This window comes from Pseudophryne corroboree, unplaced genomic scaffold (genome assembly GCF_028390025.1).
Source record: "Pseudophryne corroboree isolate aPseCor3 unplaced genomic scaffold, aPseCor3.hap2 scaffold_99, whole genome shotgun sequence".
NCBI lineage: Eukaryota > Metazoa > Chordata > Amphibia > Anura > Myobatrachidae > Pseudophryne > Pseudophryne corroboree.
Window position 1 is genome coordinate 1,466,685 of NW_026970570.1, and position 16,563 is coordinate 1,483,247.

Consider the following 16,563-nt stretch of genomic DNA (forward strand, 5'->3'; position numbering starts at 1 on the left):
GCTCAGTGCATTCTCCTCTATAACCCCGCTTCCATGAACAGGGAGCTCAGTTTGTAGTTGGTGCCTTCAGTAGCAGGCCAATTAACAGGGGCCTGCCTCAGGCAGCCTATTCTTAGCTATTAATTTTGACAAGAAAAGAAGAACTTGTTTTATGAGAATCTACAAGGGCTGCAGCAGGCTAGGTCTAATAGACATCTTTACTGCAGCTTCATCACTCCCAGCGGCGCTGTATACTCCCGTGCCCTGGTTGCTGGGTCACTGCAGCGGAGGCTCCGGTTTCATCCTAAGGTCAGTCACACACACACCACCCTTCCGGATCACGAGGCCGCTGCTGAAGGGGAGCGAGGCCGTAGGGGGTGGGCCGTGTGCGCACTGCGGTGGACACTGATTACTGGGCAGCCGCTCCACTAGCCACCAGGTACAGTTAAGGAGCACAGGTCTGGGGGTTTTTCTCCTATATTAACCCAATTTTGTACTGCCCGCAGCGCATTGTGATAGGTAATAGGGCCTGATTCAGGTTGGATTGCAATCACAATAAGCGATCCAACTGCAAAAATTGCTAAGAGCATACGCATGTGCCTGCATTTTCTGCGGCACCCCGCAGAGAATGTGATCGCCTCTGCCTGTCAATCGGGGCGGGGAAGGGGGGGAGAGGTGGGTCAGCAATACTCCATTTCCAAGTCAGGGATGGAGCGGTGCGGGGGCAAGGCTTCAAAATGGGGTCTGCAACGGAGGAGACACAGGGGGCGTGGTCACAGCGACTGTATGACATCACATTCAGCCGCTGTGATCACAAAAATGGTGGCGGCTTCCTGCGCGCACATACAGTCTGCACCAGCAGGAGCCTACACCATTTTTTATGATCACGCTGAACTGCAGTGCGACTGCAATTACAGCATGGTCAAGAAGGGAGGCGTCATGCTGGGTGGCCATGCCCTGTCACTTTGCAGGAGCCAGCACCGCTCACACACTAGTCCCCGGGTGCAGCCCCCAACCCCCGGGACACCCGGAGCAACAAAATGTAGATTCAGGCCACCAGGCCACGCCCCTACCTATGAAACCATGCCTCCTTTTTACCATTGCACTGCTTATCTGCGCGCACTGCATTACAATCTCCCTCGCCACCTCTCTGGGTGTCACCAGTGATAGTGACACCTCTGCCATGCTTGTAGCAGCTGGTCCTAAGATCTACGCCTCAAACCCTGAGTGTTTGCCCTTGTGACTTGTTGATCATCATAGCGAAGCAGATGCTTACAGAAAACTGCAGGGGCTTAGATTGAAAATAAAAAAATTGATAGGGTATAAGGTAGAGAGGAGCGGGTTCGGTTCTCCGAGAACCGAATTCCCCACGAACTCCACGTGGTTTACACTGGTCCGAGGCAGGCTCGGTTGTTCCCGCCTGACTCGGAAAACCTGAACAAGGGAAAATGTCATCATCCCGCTGTCGGATTCTCGCGAGATTCGGATTCCATATAAAGAGCTGCGCGTTGCTGCCATTTTTACTCGTGCATTGAAGAGAGAGCGGAGAGGACGTGGCTATGTTCTCTCAGTGGAAATCTCAATATCAGTGCTCAGTATCAGTGGTTACTTATTGCTGCTCAGTAATACTAGTAGTGTGTCTCTCCTGCTCAGTGTCAGTTCTCAGTAGTATCCTCATCAGTGCTCAGTATCACTGTTCATTGTCTTGTGCTGCATTGTGTTGCTCAGCATAATACAGTACATTACTAATAGTCCAGTGCTGCATCTTGCTGCTCAGTGTCAGTTCTAGTATCCTCATCAGTGCTCACTATCACTGCTCATTGCATTGTGGTGTTCTGTATACTACAATAACATAGTAATATAGTAACATAGTTTTTGAGGTTGAATAGAGGCAAATTGCCCATCGTGTTCAACCTGTTTTAAGTTGTGATGATTCTACATACTTGCTGAATAATGTTTTATGACTAGTTAGCTACTATAACTCATGTTACCCCCGGATTAACCATGTTGATATTTTAAGTATTATAACCTTGGATAGCTTTTTCATTCAGAAATGTATCCATTCCTTTTTTAAATCCATTTACAGAGTCCGCCATTACCACCTTCCCTGGCAGGGAATTCCACATCCTGATTGCCCTAACAGTGAAGAAACCTTTCCTCCATTGCGTTCTGAACTTTCCTCCAGTCGCAGCGAGTGACCACGTGTTCTTTTAATAAATAATTCCTCTGATAACTCTTTGTTATGTATCTTTACATATTTGAAGATATTAATAATATCTCCTCTTAGGCACCTCTTTTCTAGTGTATAAATATTCAGCCTAGTAAGTCTTTCCTTATAGTCCAGTACTTTAAGGCCTTTAATCAATTTAGTCTTCAGGATCTCTGACACTTCCATGAGCAGCAGAGTAGTGCAATGGAAGCATGCTGGGCCCATAACCCAGAGGTCGATTGATCGAAACTATCCTCTGCTATGTGCATTTTTTTTTTTATAATTAAAGTAATCAAAAACTGGGATTGATATTTTGGCACTTTTATTTTTACTTAAAGTACAATAACTTTTATCATTTTAATTTGTTTTAATAGTATATTGACAGCATTGTTTTCTTTAAAAAATCCACTTAATTTTCTTTACCCTATTACTGAAATGGTAATTGACAAAAACAAACTACATTGTCACCAGAAGAGCAATGCAAAATGTACAAGTGATATATGAAAATCATCTTCCATCTTGAATTTCAATGATGCATTGGGACAACAATTTGTGAGAAACATCTTCACCCATAAAGAAAGATTTTCTTAATTCCTTACCTGTGTGCTGATTAGATATCACCTTGTTTTCACATTAAACAGACTTCCCCATGAGGAAGCAGCAAGGATGCAGTGACGTTTCCTGGTGTCAACCTGTATTATTTCAGTAGACATTGAAATGAGGATGCATCTTTGATGCCTTTCCAATGAAGCAAGTTTAATTCAGTAATAGGTGAAAAACCATTCCTACAAAGGTGTTAATCAGAGACTTGGCTTTGTGGACACTTTTCAGAGAGCAAATTTGTTAGCATAAACATAAAATCAGAAAATGAAGAGCTGTTTAATCACTCAATTGGACTTTTCTGCCAGCATAATTTTTTTTCTCTGCAACTCACTGCTAAATTGTGCTTCCTAGCTGTTTTTTTATAAAATCACTTAATCAAATCTAACTCTGATTACATCAGAGAAGGCCAGGTACCCTACACCATAAGGGGGGTTTTTGAAATTTTGACTTGTCTACTTAAAGATCACCAAAATCTGATTACAAGGTCAATTACATCCCTGGGTGGGATTGAACCACCAACCTTTTGGTTAATAGCCAAACATGCTAACCGATTGCGCCACAGAGACACCTTGCGAAAGTCAATACTGACAAAGGCTAATAAGCATTCATCTAGAACGTTTCCTAGAAAAACTTTAAAAAGTCAATAATCTGGAGAATTTTTGTAAGAAACACATTGGTACTTTCCCATGATGAGTGAGTGCTTCAGGATTTCTTGCACTTACATGGGCTATTAACCAAAAGGTTGGTGGTTCAATCCCACCCAGGGATGTAATTGACCTTGTCATCAGATTTTGGTGATCTTTAAGTAGACAAGTCAAAATTTCAAACCCCCTCTTATGGTGTAGGGTACCTGGCCTTCTCTGACGTAATCAGAGTTAGATTTAATTAAGTGATTTTATAAAAAACAGCTAGGAAGCACAATTTAGCAGTGGGTTGCAGAGAAAAAAATAACATTTTAAACCTACCGGTAATTTTTTTTTCTCGTAGTCCGTAGAGGATGATGGGGACTCCGTAAGGACCATGGGGGATAGACGGGCTCCGCAGCAGACATGGGCACTTTAAGAAAGACTTTAGATCTGGGTGTGCACTGGCTCCTCCCTCTATGCCCCTCCTCCATACCTCAGTTAGAGAAACTGTGCCCAGAGGAGACGGACAGTACGAGGAAAGGATTTTTGTTAATCCAAGGTCAAGATTCATACCAGCCACACCAATCACACCGTATAACTTGTGATATACTACCCAGTTAACAGTATGAAAACAACATAGCATCAGTCCAAGACCGATGAAAACTAACATATAACCCTTATGTAAGCAATAACTATATACAAGTCTTGCAGAAGTAGTCCGCACTTGGGACGGGCACCCAGCATCCTCTACGGACTACGAGAAAAAGATTTACCGGTAGGTTTAAAATCTTATTTTCTCTTACGTCCTAGAGGATGCTGGGGACTCCGTAAGGACCATGGGGATTATACCAAAGCTCCCAAACGGGCAGGAGAGTGCGGATGACTTTGCAGCACCGATTGAGCAAACAGGAGGTCCTCCTCAGCCAGGGTATCAAACTTATAGAACTTTGCAAAGGTGTTTGAACCAACTTTGACCCACTGCTTGGATGACATCACCATATGCAAATCCATCTGCGGCAGGCCTTCCCCCAGGAATGCTTGCACTAGTTGTTGCATTTGGTTTGTTGTTTGGGGGTGCTTCAGTATTAGGCAGCCTTCTGCCCTCCCATGTTCATCTGAAAATATGTGTTCTCCCTGCAGTTGTTGTCCCCAGATGAGAGTTCCCTTGTGCTGCCTCAGTTGAATCTCCTTTACTTGACAGAGATGTGCCTGAGCAGCGGCCCTCCCCAGCCCTATCCCAAATCATACTTATTTTGCATAGGAGATACCATGGTCATGAAGATTGTTCTCCCAGGGTTAGGTTAATTCATTGCATTCTGGGTATGCTGACCCCTGTGATTTCCCCAAATGTGGGAAACTCAACTGCATTATTTGTGGTAGTGGGGGACTGTGTTTGTGCTTTCCTCTGGTCAGCTCTGGTAAAAGTCAGATTTCTTTGTCTCAGATCTTCCTCTAGCCTTGTTCTTCTTTCGAGAGTTCCCTTGTGCTGCCTCAGTTGGATCTCCTTCACTTGACAGGGGGGTGCCCGAGCAGCGACCCTCCCCAGCTCTAGCCCAACTCCTACTTACCTGCCAGGTGAGATACTATGATCATGAAGATGCTTCTCCCAGGGCAAGGCTCACCCATTGCACTCTGGGTGTGCTGCCCCTGCGATTTCCCCAAATGTGGGAAACTTGACTGCATAATTTGTGTTTCCCCTGGTCGGCTCTCATATAATTCAGATCTCTTTGTCTCAGGTCTCTCTCCAGCCTAGTTTGCTGTCTGTTTCCACTTCTTTTTTCTTGAGCCCCTCCCTTCTATACCCTTGTGCACTATCCTGACTTCTCCCGTCTGCTTACTTTGTGCCTTCCAACGCACAATACAAACTACAGGTAGTGCTGCAGGGCCCACACCCTTTTACTTGCTTTACAGAGCAGCTCTGGAGCTGTTACAGTGCCCAGCTGCTGCAAGAAATCAGCTTGAATGCTTCAGGGGCTGGGGCATAGCCAACATGAGCCCCACACCGAAGGAGGGTGGAGGTGTTTAATGCGAACTAGGGGTCATCCAAGCGCCGCAAAAGGCCGCCATGCCCTGCACACCCCTTTATTCTTTTCATATGCAGACGAGGGTTGAAGCCAACTTTGACCCACTGCTTGGATGACATCACCATATTCAAATCCATCTGCTGCAGGCCTTCCCCCAGGAATGCTTGCACTAGTTGTTGCATTTGGTTTGTTGTTTGGGGGTGCTTCAGTATTAGGCAGCCTTCTGCCCTCCCATGTTCATCTGAAAATATGTGTTCTCCCTGCAGTTGTTGTCCCCAGATGAGAGTTCCCTTGTGCTGCCTCAGTTGAATCTCCTTTACTTGACAGAGATGTGCCTGAGCAGCGGCCCTCCCCAGCCCTATCCCAAATCATACTTATTTTGCATAGGAGATACCATGGTCATGAAGATTGTTCTCCCAGGGTTAGGTTCATTCATTGCATTCTGGGTATGCTGACCCCTGTGATTTCCCCAAATGTGGGAAACTCAACTGCATTATTTGTGGTAGTGGGGGACTGTGTTTGTGCTTTCCTCTGGTCAGCTCTGGTAAAAGTCAGATTTCTTTGTCTCAGATCTTCCTCTAGCCTTGTTCTTCTTTCGAGAGTTCCCTTGTGCTGCCTCAGTTGGATCTCCTTCACTTGACAGGGGGGTGCCCGAGCAGCGACCCTCCCCAGCTCTAGCCCAACTCCTACTTACCTGCCAGGTGAGATACTATGATCATGAAGATGCTTCTCCCAGGGCAAGGCTCACCCATTGCACTCTGGCTGTGCTGCCCCTGCGATTTCCCCAAATGTGGGAAACTTGACTGCATAATTTGTGTTTCCCCTGGTCGGCTCTCATATAATTCAGATCTCTTTGTCTCAGGTCTCTCTCCAGCCTAGTTTGCTGTCTGTTTCCACTTCTTTTTTCTTGAGCCCCTCCCTTCTATACCCTTGTGCACTATCCTGACTTCTCCCATCTGCTTACTTTGTGCCTTCCAACGCACAATGCAAACTACAGGTAGTGCTGCAGGGCCCACACCCTTTTACTTGCTTTACAGAGCAGCTCTGGAGCTGTTACAGTGCCCAGCTGCTGCAAGAAATCAGCTTGAATGCTTCAGGGGCTGGGGCATAGCCAACATGAGCCCCACACCGAAGGAGGGTGGAGGTGTTTAATGCGAACTAGGGGTCATCCAAGCGCCGCAAAAGGCCGCCATGCCCTGCACACCCCTTTTTTCTTTTCATATGCAGACGAGGGTTGAAGCCAACTTTGACCCACTGCTTGGATGACATCACCATATGCAAATCCATCTGCTGCAGGCCTTCCCCCAGGAATGCTTGCACTAGTAGTTGCATTTGGTTCGTTGTTTGGGGGTGCTTCAGTTTTAGGCAGCCTTCTGCCCTCCCATGTTCATCTGAAAATATGTGTTCTCCCTGCAGTTGTTGTCCCCAGATGAGAGTTCCCTTGTGCTGCCTCAGTTGAATCTCCTTTACTTGACAGAGATGTGCCTGAGCAGCGGCCCTCCCCAGCCCTATCCCAAATCATACTTATTTTGCATAGGAGATACCTTGGTCATGAAGATTGTTCTCCCAGGGTGAGGTTCATTCATTGCATTCTGGGTATGCTGACCCCTGTGATTTCCCCAAATGTGGGAAACTCGACTGCATTATTTGTGGTAGTGGGGGACTGTGTTTGTGCTTTCCTCTGGTCAGCTCTGGTAAAAGTCAGATTTCTTTGTCTCAGATCTTCCTCTAGCCTTGTTCTTCTTTCGAGAGTTCCCTTGTGCTGCCTCAGTTGGATCTCCTTCACTTGACAGGGGGTGCCCAAGCAGCAATCCTCCACAGCTCTAGCCCAACTCCTACTTACCTGCCAGGTGAGATACTATGATCTTCACTGTTAGGGCAATCAGGATGTGGAATTCCCTGCCAGGGAAGGTGGTAATGGCGGACTCTGTAATTGGATTTAAAAAAGGAATGGATACATTTCTGAATGAAAAAGCTATCCAAGGTTATAATACTTAAAATATCAACATGGTTAATCCGGGGGTAACATGAGTTGTAGTAGTTAACTAGTCATAAAACATTATTCAGCAAGTATGTAGAATCATCACAACTTAAAACAGGTTGAACACGATGGGCAATTTGCCTCTTTCAACCTCAAAAACTATATTACTATATGTTACTATATTACTATGTTACTGTAGTATACAGAACACCACAATGTAATGAGCAGTGATAGTGAGCACTGATGAGGATACTAGAACTGACACTGAGCAGCAAGATGCAGCACTGGACTATTAGTAATGTACTGTAGTATGCTGAGCACCACAATGCAGCACAAGACAATGAGCAGTGATACTGAGCACTGATGAGGATACTACTGAGAACTGACACTGAGCAGGAGAGACACACTACTAGTATTACTGAGCAGCAATAAGTAACCACTGATACTGAGCACTGATATTGAGATTTCCACTGAGAGAACATAGCCACGTCCTCTCCGCTCCCTCTTCAATGCACGAGTAAAAATGGCGGCAACGCGCAGCTCTTTATATGAAATCCGAATCTCGCGAGAATCCGACAGCGGGATGATGACATTTTCCCTTGTTCAGGTTTTACGAGTCAGGCGGGAACAACCGAGCCTGCCTCGGACCAGTGTAAACCACGTGGAGTTCGTGGGGAATTCGGTTCTCGGAGAACCGAACCCGCTCCTCTCTACCTTATACCCATATATTTTTTTATTTTCAATCTAAGCCCCTGCAGTTTTCTGTAAGCATCTGCTTCGCTATGATGATCAACAAGTCACAAGGGCAAACACTCAGGGCTTGAGGCGTAGATCTTAGGACCAGCTGCTACAAGCATGGCAGAGGTGTCACTATCACTGGTGACACCCAGAGAGGTGGCGAAGGAGATTGTAATGCAGTGCGCGCAGATAAGCAGCGCAATGGTAAAAAGGAGGCATGGTTTCATAGGTAGGGGCGTGGCCTGGTGGCCTGAATCTACATTTTGTTGCTCCGGGTGTCCCGGGGGTTGGGGGCTGCACCCTGGGACTAGTGTGTGAGCGGTGCTGGCTCCTGCACAGTGACAGGACATGGCCACCCAGCATGACGCCTCCCTTCTTGACCAATCTGTAATTGCAGTCGCACTGCAGTTCAGCGTGATCATAAAAAATGGTGTAGCCTCCTGCTGGTGCAGACTGTATGTGCGCGCAGGAAGCCGCCACCATTTTTGTGATCACAGCGGCTGAATGTGATGTCATACAGCCGCTGTGACCACGCCCCCTGTGTCTCCTCCGTTGCAGACCCCATTTTGAAGCCTTGCCCCCGCACCGCTCCATCCCTGACTTGGAAATGGAGTGTTGCTGACCCCCCTCTCCCCCCCTGCCCCGATTGACAGGCAGAGGCGATCGCATTCTCTGCAGGGTGCCGCAGAAAATGCAGGCACATGCGTATGCTCTTAGCAATTTTTGCAGTTGGATCGCTTACTGTGATTGCAATCCAACCTGAATCAGGCCCTATTACCTATCACAATGCGCTGCGGGCAGTACAAAATTGGTTTAATATGGGAGAAAAAACCCCAGACCTGTGCTCCTTAACTGTACCTGGTGGCTCGTGGAGCGGCTGCCCAGTAATCAGTGTCCACGCCAGTGCGCACACGGTCCACCCCCTACGGCCACGCTCCCCTTCATCAGCGGCCTCGTGATCCGGAAGGGCGGTGCGTGTGTGACTGACCTTAGGAAGAAACCGGAGCCTCCGCTGCAGTGACCCAGCAACCAGGGCACGGGAGTATACAGCGCCGCTGGGAGTGATGAAGCTGCAGTAAAGATGTCTATTAGACCTAGCCTGCTGCAGCCCTTGTAGATTCTCATAAAAAAAGTTCTTATTTTCTTGTCAAAATTAATAGCTAAGAATAGGCTGCCTGAGGCAGGCCCCTGTTAAGTGGCCTGTTACTGAAGGCACCAACTACAAACTGAGCTCCCTGTTCATGGAAGCGGGGTTATAGAGGAGAATGCGCTGAGCATCTTGGGAACAGTCAAAAGCTTTGAGCCGGTTGGTGCCTCAGATCAAGATCCTACTCTACACCCCAATGTGAATCCTTGTGGAGTCCAGTGTACCCCACAGAAGAAATTAATGTGTCACACCCATTGGCAGCAACCTTAGAATAGCTGCTGACGGGCACAATTGAGAAAGGAAGGGGGGGGGACATTTGAATCCAGCACATAGATGCAATTCAAATATGTAATTTGAACCTTCCTATTTTAAAATATAATGGATGAACTTCACCCTGTGATAACAATCTTCATGATATAGAGATCTCATATGCAAAATAAGTATGAGTTGGGATAGGGCTGGGGAGGGTGGCTGCTCGGGCAAGCCCCTCCCCCGTCAAGTTAAGGAGATTCAACTGAGGAAGCACAAGGGAACTCTCGTCTGGGGACAACAACTGCAGGGAGACCACATTTTTTCAGATGAACATGGGAGGGCGGAAGGCTGCCTAATACTGAAGCACCATCAAATATCAAACCATATGCAATAACTAGTACAAGCATTCCTGGGGGAAGGTCTGCAGGAGACGAATTTGCATACGGTGATGTCATCCAAGCAGTGGGCCAAAGTTGGCTGGAACCCTCATCTGCATATGAAAAGAGAAAAGGGTTATGCAGGGCATGGCGGCCTTTTGCGGCGCTTGGATGACCCCTAGTTCGCATTAAACACCTCCACCTTCCTTCGGTGTGGGGCTCATGTTGGCTATGCCCCAGCCCCTGAAGCATTCAAGCTGATTTCTTGCAGCAGCTGGGCACTGTAACAGCTCCAGAGCTGCTCTGTAAGGCAAATAAAAGGGTGTGGGCCCTGCAGCACTACCTGTAGTTCGCATTGTGCGTTGGAAGGCACAAAGTAAGCAGACGGGAGAAGTCAGGATAGTGCGCAAGGGCATAGAAGGGAGCGGCTCAAGAAAAGAGAAGTGGAAACAGACAGCAAACTAGGCTGGAGAGAGACCTGAGACAAAGAGATCTGAATTATACGAGAGCCGACCAGGGGAAACACAAATTATGCAGTCAAGTTTCCCATATTTGGGGAAATCGCAGGGGCAGCACACCCAGAGTGCAATGGTTGAGCCTTGCCCTGGGAGAAGCACCTTCAAGATCATAGTATCTCACCTGGCAGGTAAGTAGGAGTTGGGCTAGAGCTGGGGAGGGTCGCTGCTCGGGCACCCCCCTGTCAAGTGAAGGAGATCCAACTGAGGCAGCACAATGGAACTCTCGAAAGAAGAACAAGGCTAGAGGAAGATCTGAGACAAAGAAATCTGACTTTTACCAGAGCTGACCAGCGGAAAACACAAACACAGTCCCCAACTACCACAAATAATGCAGGCGAGTTTCCCACATTTGGGTAAATCACAGGGGTCAGCATACCCAGAATGCAATGAATGAACCTCACCCTGGGTGAACAATTTTCATGACCATGGTGTCTCCTATGCAAAATAAGTATGATTTGGGATAGGGCTGGGGAGGGCCGCTGCTCAGGCACATCTCTGTCAAGTAAAGGAGATTCAACTGAGGCAGCACAAGGGAACTCTCATATGGGGACAACAACTGCAGGGAGAACACATATTTTCAGATGAACATGGGAGGGCAGAAGGCTGCCTAATACTGAAGCACCCCCAAACAACAAACCAAATGCAACAACTAGTGCAAGCATTCCTGGGGGAAGGCCTGCAGCAGATGGATTTGCATATGGTGATGTTATCCAAGCAGTGGGTCAAAGTTGGCTTCAACCCTCATCTGCATATGAAAAGAGAAAAGGGGCGTGCAGGGCATGGTGGCCTTTTGCGGTGCTTGGATGACCCCTAGATCGCATTAAACACCCCCACCCTCCTTTGGTGTGGGGCTCATGTTGGCCATGCCCCATCCCATGAAGCATTCAAGCTGATTTCTTGCAGCAGCTGGGCACTGTAACAGCTCCAGAGCTGCTCTGTAAGGCAAGTAAAAGGGTGTGGGCCCTGCAGCACTACCTGTAGTTTGCATTGTGCATTGGAAGGCACAAAGTAAGCAGACGGGAGGAGAAGTCAGGATAGTGCACAAGGGTATAGAAGGGAGGGGCTCAAGAAAAAAGAAGTGGAAACAGAGAGCAAACTAGGCTGGAGAGAGACCTGAGACAAAGAGATCTGAATTATACGAGAGCCGACCAGAGGAAACACAAATTATGCAGTCAAGTGTCCCACATTTGGGGAAATCGTAGGAGCAGCACACCCAGTGTGCAATGGGTGAGCCTTGCCCTGGGAGAAGCACCTTCCTGATTATAGTATCTCACCTGGGTGTGCTGCCCCTGCGATTTCCCCAAATGTGGGAAACTTGACTGCATAATTTGTGTTTCCCCTGGTCGGCTCTCATATAATTCAGATCTCTTTGTCTCAGGTCTCTCTCCAGCCTAGTTTGCTGTCTGTTTCCACTTCTTTTTTCTTGAGCCCCTCCCTTCTATACCCTTGTGGACTATCCTGACTTCTCCTCCTGTCTGCTTACTTTGTGCCTTCCAATGCACAATGCAAACTACAGGTAGTGCTGCAGGGCCCACACCCTTTTACTTGCCTTACAGAGCAGCTCTGGAGCTGTTACAGTGCCAAGCTGCTGCAAGAAATCAGCTTGAATGCTTCAGGGGCTGGGGCATGGCCAACATGAGCCCCACACCGAAGGAGGGTGGGGGTGTTTAATGCGAACTAAGGGTCATCCAAGCGCCGCAAAAGGCCGCCATGCCCTGCATACCCCTTTTCTCTTTTCATATGCAGATGAGGGTTCCAGCCAACTTTGGCCCACTGCTTGGATGACATCACTATATGCATATCCGTCTTCTGCAGACCTTCCCCCAGGAATGCTTGTACTAGTTGTTGCATTTGGTTTGTTGTTTGGGGGTGCTTCAGTATTAGGCAGCCTTCTGCCCTCCCATGTTCATCTGAAAATATGTGTTCTCACTGCAGTTGTTGTCCCCAGATGAGAGTTCCCTTGTGCTGCCTCAGTTGAATCTCCTTTACTCTAAAACTTGTAAAACTTAGCAAAAGTGTTTACTAAATAGCTGCTCGGCAAAGTTGCAATGCCGAGACTCCCCGACCAGCTGCCCAGGATGAACCCACCTTTCTAGTAGAATGGGTCTTCACCTAATTCAGTAACGGCAATCCTGCCGTGGAATGAGCATGCTGAATCTTACCACAGATCCAGCGCATAATTGTCTACATGGAAGCAGGACACCCAATCCTGTTGGGAGCATACAGGACAAACAGAGCCTCTGTTTTCCTAATCTGAACCGTTCTGGTGACATAAATTTTCAAAGTTCTGACCACAGCCAGAGACTTTGACTCAACGAAGGTGTCAGTGGCCAAAGGCACCATGTGGAAAGATGAACCACCTTCGGCAGAAATAGTTGACGTGTCCTCAATTCTGCTCTATCTTCATGAAAGATCAAATAAAGGCTCTTGTGATACTGCATGGTTTGTACTGTTTTCCATGTGCTCCCAGATCTTTCAAGCAAGAAGCATGGTCAAGAAAGTTCTGTTTGAAAAGAAACAACATTTACTGTCATTGTTATAGAATTTGGGAGAAAAAACAAGAAGAAATCTGCACTGTTGACGCACTGGACAGAATGAATGAATCATAAAATATAACCTTTATTAAGTATGTATTAAAATTGGATAAATATTAATATTATTATCCCAAACTGCAGTGAAACATAAAGGTTAAAATCACAGAACTAACATACATGTGCATAAGAAGAATAAAGAGATGTGAAAAAAAGGTTTAAAAAGCGTGTCCGTGTGTGATTATTTTTGAAGGCACAACCCTGGCGGGGTTGTTTATATAGATATATATGTTGCTAATAATCACTTTCTAGCGTAATGTTATTAAATAGCTGTTAGTATCTATGTCGTCAGGTACCACTGGGTCATATCCTATATACTCCTGTGGGAAACTTGACTGCATAATTTGTGTTTCCCCTGGTCGGCTCTCGTATAATTCAGATCTCTTTGTCTCAGGTCTCTCTCCAGCCTAGTTTGCTGTCTGTTTCCACTTCTCTTTTCTTGAGCCGCTGCCTTCTATGCCCTTGTGCACTCTCCAGACTTCTCCTGTCTGCTTACTTTGTGCCTTCCAACGCACAATGCAAACTACAGGTAGTGCTGCAGGGCCCACACCCTTTTACTTGCCTTACAGAGCAGCTCTGGAGCTGTTACAGTGCCCAGCTGCAGCAAGAAATCAGCTTGAATGCTTCAGGGGCTGGGGCATAGCCAACATGAGCCCCACACCGACGGAGGGTGGAGGTGTTTAATGCAAACTAGGGGTCAGCCAAGCGCCGCAAAAGGCCGCCATGCCCTGCATGCCCCTTTTCTCTTTTCATATGCAGACGAGGGTTGAAGCCAACTTTGACCCACTGCTTGGATGACATCACCATATGCAAATCCATCTGCGGCAGGCCTTCCCCCAGGAATGCTTGCACTAGTTGTTGCATTTGGTTTGTTGTTTGGGGGTGCTTCAGTATTAGGCAGCCTTCTGCCCTCCCATGTTCATCTGAAAATATGTGTTCTCCCTGCAGTTGTTGTCCCCAGATGAGAGTTCCCTTGTGCTGCCTCAGTTGAATCTCCTTTACTTGACAGAGATGTGCCTGAGCAGCGGCGCTCCCCAGCCCTATCCCAAATCATACTTATTTTGCATAGAAGATACCATGGTCATGAAGATTGTTCTCCCAGGGTTAGGTTCATTCATTGCGTTCTGGGTATGCTGACCTCTGTGATTTCCCCAAATGTGGGAAACTCAACTGCATTATTTGTGGTAGTGGGGGACTGTGTTTGTGCTTTCCTCTGGTCAGCTCTGGTAAAAGTCAGATTTCTTTGTCTCAGATCTTCCTCTAGCCTTGTTCTTCTTTCAAGAGTTCCCTTGTGCTGCCTCAGTTGGATCTCCTTCACTTGACAGGGGGGTGCCCGAGCAGCGACCCTCCCCAGCTCTAGCCCAACTCCTACTTACCTGCCAGGTGAGATACTATGACCATGAAGTTGCTTCTCCCAGGGCAAGGCTCACCCATTGCACTCTGGGTGTGCTGCCCCTGCGATTTCCCCAAATATGGGAAACTTGATTGCATAATTTGTGTTTCCCCTAGTCGGCTCTCATATAATTCAGATCTCTTTGTCTCAGGTCTCTCTCCAGCCTAGTTTGCTGTCTGTTTCCACTTCTTTTTTCTTGAGCCCCTCCCTTCTATACCCTTGTGCACTATCCTGACTTCTCCTCCTGTCTGCTTACTTTGTGCCTTCCGATGCACAATGCAAACTACAGGTAGTGCTGCAGGGCCCACACCCTTTTACTTGCCTTACAGAGCAGCTCTGGAGCTGTTACAGTGCCAAGCTGCTGCAAGAAATCAGCTTGAATGCTTCAGGGGCTGGGGCATGGCCAACATGAGCCCCACACCGAAGTAGGGTGGGGGTGTTTAATGCGAACTAAGGGTCATCCAAGCGCCGCAAAAGGCCGCCATGCCCTGCATACCCCTTTTCTCTTTTCATATGCAGATGAGGGTTCCAGCCAACTTTGGCCCACTGCTTGGATGACATCACTGTATGCAAATCCGTCTTCTGCAGACCTTCCCCCAGGAATGCTTGTACTAGTTGTTGCATTTGGTTTGTTGTTTGGGGGTGCTTCAGTATTAGGCAGCCTTCTGCCCTCCCATGTTCATCTGAAAATATGTGTTCTCCCGGCAGTTGTTGTCCCCAGATGAGAGTTCCCTTGTGCTGCCTCAGTTGAATCTCCTTTACTTGACAGAGATGTGCCTGAGCAGCGGCCCTCCCCAGCCCTATCCCAAATCATACTTATTTTGCATAGGAGATACCATGGTCATAAAGATTGTTCTCCCAGGGTGAGGTTCATTCATTGCATTCTGGGTATGCTGACCCCTGTGATTTCCCCAAATGTGGGAAACTCAACTGCATTATTTGTGGTAGTGGGGGACTGTGTTTGTGTTTTCCTCTGGTCAGCTCTGGTAAAAGTCAGATTTCTTTGTCTCAGATCTTCCTCTAGCCTTGTTCTTCTTTCGAGAGTTCCATTGTGCTGCCTCAGTTTGATCTCCTTCACTTGACAGGGGGGTACCCGAGCAGCGACCCTCCCCAGCTCTAGCCCAACTCCTACATAACTGCCAGGTGAGATACTATGATCATGAAGGTGCTTCTCCCAGGGCAAGGCTCACCCATTGCACTCTGGGTGTGCTGCTCCTGCGATTTCCCCAAATGTGGGAAACTTGACTGCATAATTTGCGTTTCCCCTGGTCGGCTCTCGTATAATTCAGATCTCTTTGTCTCAGGTCTCTCTCCAGCCTAGTTTGCTGTCTGTTTCCACTTCTCTTTTCTTGAGCCGCTGCCTTCTATGCCCTTGTGCACTCTCCTGACTTCTCCTGTCTGCTTACTTTGTGCCTTCCAACGCACAATGCAAACTACAGGTAGTGCTGCAGGGCCCACACCCTTTTACTTGCCTTTCAGAGCAGCTCTGGAGCTGTTACAGTGCCCAGCTGCTGCAAGAAATCAGCTTGAATGCTTCAGGGGCTGGGGCATAGCCAACATGAGCCCCACACCGACGGAGGGTGGAGGTGTTTAATGCGAACTAAGGGTCATCCAAGCGCCGCAAAAGGCCGCCATGCCCTGCATACCCCTTTTCTCTTTTCATATGCAGATGAGGGTTCCAGCCAACTTTGGCCCACTGCTTGGATGACATCACCGTATGCAAATACGTCTTCTGCAGACCTTCCCCCAGGAATGCTTGTACTAGTTGTTGCATTTGGTTTGTTGTTTGGGGTGCTTCAGTATTAGGCAGCCTTCTGCTCTCCCATGTTCATCTGAAAATATGTGTTCTCCCTGCAGTTGTTGTCCCCAGATGAGAGTTCTCTTGTGCTGCCTCAGTTGAATCTCCTTTACTTGACAGAGATGTGCCTGAGCAGCGGCCATCCCCAGCCCTATCCCAAATCATACTTATTTTGCATAGGAGATACCATGGTCATGAAGATTGTTCTTCCAGGGTGAGGTTCATTCATTGCATTCTGGGTATGCTGACCCCTGTGATTTCCCCAAATGTGGGAAACTCGACTGCATTATTTGTGGTAGTGGGGGACTGTGTTTGTGCTTTCCTCTG

At 47.6% G+C, this 16,563-nt stretch overlaps 10 non-coding genes and 3 pseudogenes across 10 annotated transcripts; 10 read left to right on the forward strand and 3 right to left on the reverse strand.

The window, feature by feature from the left end:
* The first annotated feature begins 4,661 nt into the window (after positions 1-4,661).
* LOC135049601 (U1 spliceosomal RNA) lies at positions 4,662-4,825 on the forward strand. The gene has a single exon (XR_010241336.1). It is a non-coding gene; the product is annotated as a U1 spliceosomal RNA (small nuclear RNA).
* A 152-nt stretch (positions 4,826-4,977) lies between these two features.
* Positions 4,978-5,119, forward strand: LOC135049484 (U1 spliceosomal RNA; annotated as a pseudogene).
* A 692-nt stretch (positions 5,120-5,811) lies between these two features.
* LOC135049568 (U1 spliceosomal RNA) lies at positions 5,812-5,975 on the forward strand. Its single transcript, XR_010241306.1, has one exon. It is a non-coding gene; the product is annotated as a U1 spliceosomal RNA (small nuclear RNA).
* Positions 5,976-6,127: 152 nt separating this feature from the next.
* On the forward strand, positions 6,128-6,269 carry LOC135049585 (U1 spliceosomal RNA; annotated as a pseudogene).
* A 692-nt stretch (positions 6,270-6,961) lies between these two features.
* LOC135049204 (U1 spliceosomal RNA) lies at positions 6,962-7,125 on the forward strand. Its single transcript, XR_010240971.1, has one exon. It is a non-coding gene; the product is annotated as a U1 spliceosomal RNA (small nuclear RNA).
* A 3,302-nt stretch (positions 7,126-10,427) lies between these two features.
* LOC135049606 (U1 spliceosomal RNA) lies at positions 10,428-10,590 on the reverse strand. The gene has a single exon (XR_010241340.1). It is a non-coding gene; the product is annotated as a U1 spliceosomal RNA (small nuclear RNA).
* Positions 10,591-10,742: 152 nt separating this feature from the next.
* LOC135049370 (U1 spliceosomal RNA) lies at positions 10,743-10,906 on the reverse strand. The gene has a single exon (XR_010241130.1). It is a non-coding gene; the product is annotated as a U1 spliceosomal RNA (small nuclear RNA).
* A 674-nt stretch (positions 10,907-11,580) lies between these two features.
* Positions 11,581-11,736, reverse strand: LOC135049672 (U1 spliceosomal RNA). The gene has a single exon (XR_010241377.1). It is a non-coding gene; the product is annotated as a U1 spliceosomal RNA (small nuclear RNA).
* A 2,361-nt stretch (positions 11,737-14,097) lies between these two features.
* On the forward strand, positions 14,098-14,261 carry LOC135049332 (U1 spliceosomal RNA). Its single transcript, XR_010241093.1, has one exon. It is a non-coding gene; the product is annotated as a U1 spliceosomal RNA (small nuclear RNA).
* Positions 14,262-14,413: 152 nt separating this feature from the next.
* On the forward strand, positions 14,414-14,548 carry LOC135049633 (U1 spliceosomal RNA; annotated as a pseudogene).
* Positions 14,549-15,250: 702 nt separating this feature from the next.
* Positions 15,251-15,414, forward strand: LOC135049184 (U1 spliceosomal RNA). Its single transcript, XR_010240951.1, has one exon. It is a non-coding gene; the product is annotated as a U1 spliceosomal RNA (small nuclear RNA).
* Positions 15,415-15,566: 152 nt separating this feature from the next.
* LOC135049628 (U1 spliceosomal RNA) lies at positions 15,567-15,729 on the forward strand. Its single transcript, XR_010241354.1, has one exon. It is a non-coding gene; the product is annotated as a U1 spliceosomal RNA (small nuclear RNA).
* A 670-nt stretch (positions 15,730-16,399) lies between these two features.
* Positions 16,400-16,563, forward strand: LOC135049189 (U1 spliceosomal RNA). The gene has a single exon (XR_010240956.1). It is a non-coding gene; the product is annotated as a U1 spliceosomal RNA (small nuclear RNA).